This window comes from Pan paniscus, chromosome 5 (genome assembly GCF_029289425.2).
Source record: "Pan paniscus chromosome 5, NHGRI_mPanPan1-v2.0_pri, whole genome shotgun sequence".
Taxonomy (NCBI): Eukaryota; Metazoa; Chordata; class Mammalia; order Primates; family Hominidae; genus Pan; species Pan paniscus.
The window spans coordinates 45,983,788-45,990,415 of record NC_073254.2 but is presented as its reverse complement, the minus strand read 5'-3'; positions in this window follow the sequence as shown (position 1 = coordinate 45,990,415).

Genomic DNA, 6,628 nt, shown 5'->3' with positions numbered 1-6,628 from the left:
AGGGCTGCCATAACAAAACACCACAGATGCGTGGCTTAAACAACAGAAATTCGTTTCTCACAAATCTTGTGGCTGGAAGTCCGAGATCAGGGTGCCAGCAGATTCAGTTCAGGGTGAGGTCCCTCTTCCTGCCTGGCAGACAGCTGCCTTCTTGCCATATCCTCATGTGGTGAAGAGAATGAGAGCTCCAGTCTCTTCCTCTTCTTATAAGGACACTAATCCCATCATGGGGTCAATCTCTTGACCTCATCTGAATCTAATAACCTCCCAAAGGTCCACCTCTTAATACCATCACGCTGGGAATTAAAGCTTTGACATATGAATTTGACACACAAACAGTCATTCAATAACAAAATCTTAAAATCAAAGTACTGGAAAATTGGTTTCTGGTTAGTGAGGGCTCTTTTCCTGGCTTGTAGATGGCCACCTTCTCACTGTGTCCTCCTATGGCCTTTCCTCTGTGTGCTTGCAGAAAGAGACATCTCTGTGTTTTCCTCTTAGAAACACCAGTCCCATCAGATTAGGGCCCCACCCTGTGACCTTATTTAACTTTCTTTCTTATTTATTTGTTTATTGAGACAGGGTCTCACTCTGTCACCCAGGCTGGAGTGCAGTGGCGCGATCTCAGCTCACAGCAACCTCGGCCTCCCGGTTTCAAGCGATTCCCCTGCCACAGCCTCCCAAGGAGCTGGGACTACAGGCGCGCGCCACCATGACCAGCTATTTTTTTAATTTTTAGTAAAGATGGGGTTTCACCATGCTGGCCAGGGTGATCTCGAACTCCTGACCTCATGATCTGCCTGCCTCGAAAGGTGGGTTTGCCAGCCACAATTCCTAATTTGATGTTGATTTTTCCCTCAGCTCATGAATGCCGATGTCTCTTCTGGCTACTGGGGCTGACAGGGAGAGACATCAGCTACATTCCAATCCAGTTGCCTTTAAATGATCTGTTGGCTGGGCATGGTGACTCACGCCTATAATCCCAGCACTATGGGAGGCCGAGGCAGGTGGATCATCTGAGGTCAGGAGTTCGAGACCAGCCTGACCAACAAGGTGAAACCCTGTCTCTACTAAAAATACAAAAATTAGCCAGGCATGGTGGTGTGCACCTGTAATCCTGGCTACTTGGGAGGCTGAGGCCAGAGAATTGCTTGAACCCGGGAGGCAGAGGTTGCAGTGAGCCAAGATGGCACCATTGCACTCCAGCCTGGGAGTGAGACTCCATCTCAAATAAAATAAAATAAATAAAATAAAATAAAATAAAATAAAATAAAATAAAATAAAATCTTAAATGATCTGTGTTTCCTTTTATTTTATTTTATTTTTATTTTTTTTTTTTTGAGATGGAGTCTTGCTCTGTTGCCCAGGCTGGAGTGCAGTGGCGTGATCTCGGCTCACTGCAAGCTCTGCCTCCCGGGTTCAAGCGATTCTCCCGCCTGGGACTACAGGTGCGCACCACCACGCCCAGCTGATTTTTTTGTATTTTTAGTAGAGACAGTGTTTCATCATGTTGGCCAGGATGTTCTCAATCTCTTGATCTTGTGATCCATCCACCTTGGCCTCCCAAAGTGCTGGGATTACAGGTGTGAGCCACCACACCCAGCCAGATCTGTTTCTTCTATGGCTACTTTTTTTTTTTTTTGGTGACGGAGTCTCGCTCTGTCTCCCAGGCTGGAGTGCAGTGGCATGATCTCAGCTCACTGCAACCTCTGCCTCCTGGGTTCAAGCGAGTCTCCTGCCTCAGCCTCCTGAGTAGCTGGGATTGCAGGCACGCACCACCAAGCCCAGCTAATTTTTGTATTTTTAGCAGAGGTGGAGTTTCACCATGATGTTGGGTCAGGCTGGTCTTGAACTCCTGACCTCATGATCCGCCCCCCTCGGCCTCCCAAAGTGCTGGGATTACAGGCGTGAGCCACCGCACCCAGCTTCTATGGCTACTTTTAAGATCACTGTTTGTCTTCACCATCTGAAGTTCCAGTGCGGTCTGAGTCGATGTGGATCTCCTTTCATTCACGGGGCTGTGTATATCTTTACTTAATTGTTTGCCATATCTTCTTATGGAATGCCTCCTTTTAATTACTCACCTTTCATCTTCTAGGAGTATAATTACACTAATGTTAAACCTCATTCAGCCACCACATAATTGTAATAGGCAGAATAATGGCCCCACAAATATATTCAAACCCTAAGCTCCAGAATCTTTGGATGTGTGATCTTACACAACAAAAGGAACTGCAGATACGGTTAAGGGTATGGGCATTGAGAGGGAAGATTGCCCTGGATTATTATTATTATTATTTTGAGATGGAGTCTCGCTCTGTCGCCCAGGCTGGAGTGCAGTGGCGTGATCTCGGCTCACTTCAAGCTCTGTCTCCCGGGTTCACACCATTCTCCTGCCTCAGCCTCCTGAGTAGCTGGGACTACAGGCGCCCGCCACCCACCCTGCTAATTTTTTTTGTATTTTTAGTAGAGACGGGGTTTCACCATGTTAGCCAGGATGGTCTCGATCTCCTGACCTCGTGATCCACCTGCCTCGGCCTCCCAAAGTGCTGGGATTACAGGCGTGAGCCACCACGCCCGGCCATTGTCCTGGATTATTTAGGTGGGCTCAATATGATCAGGAATTCTTTTTTACTTTTTTCTTTTTGATTTTTTAGGTTCAAGGGATACATATTCAGGTTTGTTACATGGGTAAATTGTGTATCATGGGTGTTTGGTGTGCAGATAATTTTGTTACTCAGGTAATCAGCACAATACCCAATAGGTAGTTTTTTAATCCTCGCCCTCCTCCCACCCTCCACCCTCAAGGAGGCCCCAGTGTCTATTGTTCCCTTCTTTGTGTCCATGTGTACTCAATATTTAGCTGCCACTTATAGGTGAGAATATGTGGTATTTGGCTTTCTGTTCCTACATTAATTTGCTTAGAATAATGGTCTCCACCTCCATCCATGTTGCTGTGAAGGACATGATTTCGTTCTTGTTTTTTTGGCTGGGTAGCGTACCATGGTGTATATGTGCTGCAGTTTTCTTTTCTTTTCTTTTTTTTTTTGAGACGGAGTCTCATTCTGTCACCCAGGCTGGAGTGCAGTGGCGTGATCTCGGCTCACTGCAAACTCCACCTCCTGGGTTCATGCCATTCTCCTGCCTCAGCCTCCCGAGTAGCTGGGACTACAGGTGCCCGCCACCACACCCGGCTAATTTTTTGTATTTTTAGTAGAGATGGGGTTTCACTGTGTTAGCCAGGATGGTCTCGAACTCCTGACTTCCTGATCCGCCCGCCTCACCCTCCCAAAGTGCTGGGATTACAGGCGTGAGCCACCGTGCCCGGCCCTGTGCCACAGTTTTCTTTATCCATTCCACTGTTGATGGGCATCTGGGTTGATTCCTTGCCTTTGCTATTGTGAATAGTGCTGCATTGATCACAAATTCTTAAAAGTGGAGATAACTGAAGAAATGTAGGTCAGGTGTAGTGTTAGATTTCATCTACAGTGATTTCTACATCTAGTGAAATATGATTGTCTCTTTTTAAATTATTGAATTAAGTGTTAAAATGCATTAAAAGATTTAAAGTTTAAATATTCTTTTATTCTTGGGATTCATAACTTGGTCAAGATATTTAATTTGTTTATAGCACACTGATGGACACAGTCTACTATTTTTGTCATCTATTTTACATCTAATTACTAATAGTGATTTTCCTATCTTGTTTCTTTATTATTTGTTCCCTAACTGGCTTTAGAATTAACACTATTCATAGCTGATAAAGTGAGTTGTCTAACTTTCTGTATTTTGCTCCATTCTCTTGAATATTTTAAATAAGTCCAATAACCTTCTTTGAAGGTTTAGTAGGACTTCCCTGTGAAACAATCTGTATATACTTGGGCAGAGATAGAATTTTTACAACTGTTTTAACTTCTTACTTGCAGTAAGTCTTTTCCATCGACATTTTTTTTTTTTATAATTTCAAGATTGTTTACATCTCTACTATAGCTGCAGTGGCATATTTATCTGTCATAACACTGTCTTGCTCTTAATTAACATTGTCTGTTTTTTTTCTCTGTTCAAAGAAACAGCTGCTTTTGGCAGGCTGGGTCCTCAGCAGTGGCAGCTGCCAGGTCAGCCTTGGTGAGTGGTGACTCAATTGCTCTGTCCATGCAGTGTCCATCCCAGCCACCACGGCCATTTTGTGCAGGGACTCATGAGCAAGCCTTGTGCGACTGAGTGGCATCATCCATCAAGCCATCTCGCCCACCTGGTTACAGGGAGCCCCAGCCCCTTGGAGACCCTCTGGCGGGCATCCACATGCAACCTCTATCTTCACATGCTCTTCCCATGGAAAGTGGTCAATGCACACTTCTCTCTTCCATCCCCCAATTTTCCAACTTTATTTTCCCCAAGTTCCAGACTGGCCAGGCAACCCATGAGTCACTGCCCTTGATTCATTCATTCATGCACTACTGGGGCATAATTTCTACCCTCTACCTCCTGTGGTCTTGTTTGGGTTTTGATTCCTAGTTCCTGGCTCGACAGCCCTTTCCAAAGCTGTTCTGGTGTCAGCTCCCAAGCCTACTGCTCTTGTAGATTCTCCTTTTTTATCTGAGTCACGGGCATTTATTTCCTGGAATTAAAAAAAATTCACTGGTATTTTCAATGCAGCATTTCTAAGGACTTGGAGTAGGAGAAATTCTATATTAGCTTAGAGAGAATTGTTTCAAAACACCAGAAATGTAAACTTGAATGAAGGACAACATGCATGGAGAAAGGTGGACAAATCACAGGTGGGCAGTGGGTTTTGCCCAAGTAAAAACTCAGATAAACAACACCTTCATCAAGCAACATCATTTTCACCCTCCAAGAAACACCGTTGAGTCCTATTCACTCATAAACCAGCCTCCCCCACCCTAGAGTAGCCACTGTCTTGATTTTTAACACTGTAGATGAGTTCTGTTGGTTCTGATTGAATGAAATTAGAAGTTGTTTTCATGTAGTCGGGCTCATCATCTTTGTTGGGCTCATCATCTTGCTGTGTGTGGTCATAGCCGATTCTCTCCCATGGCCGTCAAGTGCTCCACTTTATTTATTTATTTATTTTGAGACGGAGTTTCACTCTTGATGCCCAGGCTGGAGTGCAATGGCGCCATCTCGGCTCACTGCAACCTCCGCCTCCTGGGTTCAAGCAATTCTCCTACTTCCGCCTCCCGAGTAGCTGGGATTACAGGCATGCGCCACCACTCCTGGCTAATTTTGTGTTTTTAATAGAGACACAGTTTCTTCATGTTGGTCAGGATGGTCTTGAACTCCCGACCTCAGGTGATCCACCAGCCTTGGCCTCCCAAAGTGCTGGGATTACAGGCGTAAGTCACCGCATCCAGCCAAGGGTAAATCTCTTATTTTAGAAATTATTCAGCTAGTGAATGGGGAAGGAATGAGAGACTGAGACTATAATTCTTTTGCAACCCATAACGAATTAACAGATTTAGCCATTGAAAAGCAATGGCAATTAAAAGTAGAGTAAAAGTAAATAACCAGTACTAAGTTCTTCCTCCTGATGGAAGAATACAATGGAGTGCCATAAATGAAGTATTCAAGAAGAAAATCAAGTCAGTCTATAAGCAAATCTCTGTAGCCAACTACCAATTTATAGAAAGTACAGATAAAACAGGTCCATATTAAACTATGCCTTGGGGTGGAGCCAGCAAAATGCAAACTATGGAAAACTCAGCCAGACAATAAAATTTCAAGGAGGAGCATAGAGAAAAAAAGAGAACAGGCCAGGTGCGGTGGCTCACGCCTGTAATCCCAGCACTTTGGGAGGCCGCGGCAGGCAGATCATGAGGTCAGGAGATTGAGACCGTCCTGGCTAACACGGTGAAACCCTGTCTCTACTAAAAATACAAAAAAATTAGCTGGGCGTGGTGGCAGGCGCCTGTAGTCCCAGCTACTCGGGAGGCTGAGGCAGGAGAATCGCATGAACCCGTGAGGCGGAGCTTGCAGTGAGCCGAGATGGCGCTACTGCACTCCAGCCTGGGTGACAGAGTGAGACTCCGTCTTAAAAAAAAAAAAGAAAAAAGAGAACAAAAATTATATATCCCAAGGTAAAACGAAACTGCAATTTCAGAGGATGAAAATATAAAATAGAACAAAGAAGTGATGATCATAAAGGTCAGGCTGTGATTTTATGTGGGGAAGGGAAGCCTTTATCACTGAGCTGGGGCAAATGATGGGGTTTCTGGGCTGGCTGACAAACTTCTATATCTCTGGTGGTTAAAGGGTGTTTATCTTTTATTATTATTATTAAAGGGCAACATTTTCAGACAGTTTTTCTTTTTGGGTACCTGTTTTATTTTATGGCAAAAAGCTAATGAAGAATAAAATAATTTCTAGGTCATGATTACTGTTTTGCAGAAAGCCTACTCTCCACACCCCTCTCCAGACACTGAGCTCCCAAAACAAGTGGCAGCACCAGGATCCCCTGGCAGGGCCACCTCACTTCTGGGTGTGTTCATGTCACTGGAGGCAATGTCCCAGGTCTATTCCTTGATGCCTGGAAGAACCTGATAGGAGACAGTTGAGGGGAAGCCTTCTCTGTCACCTGCAGGTTCTTGGCTGTCACTGTAGAGGGAGCAGG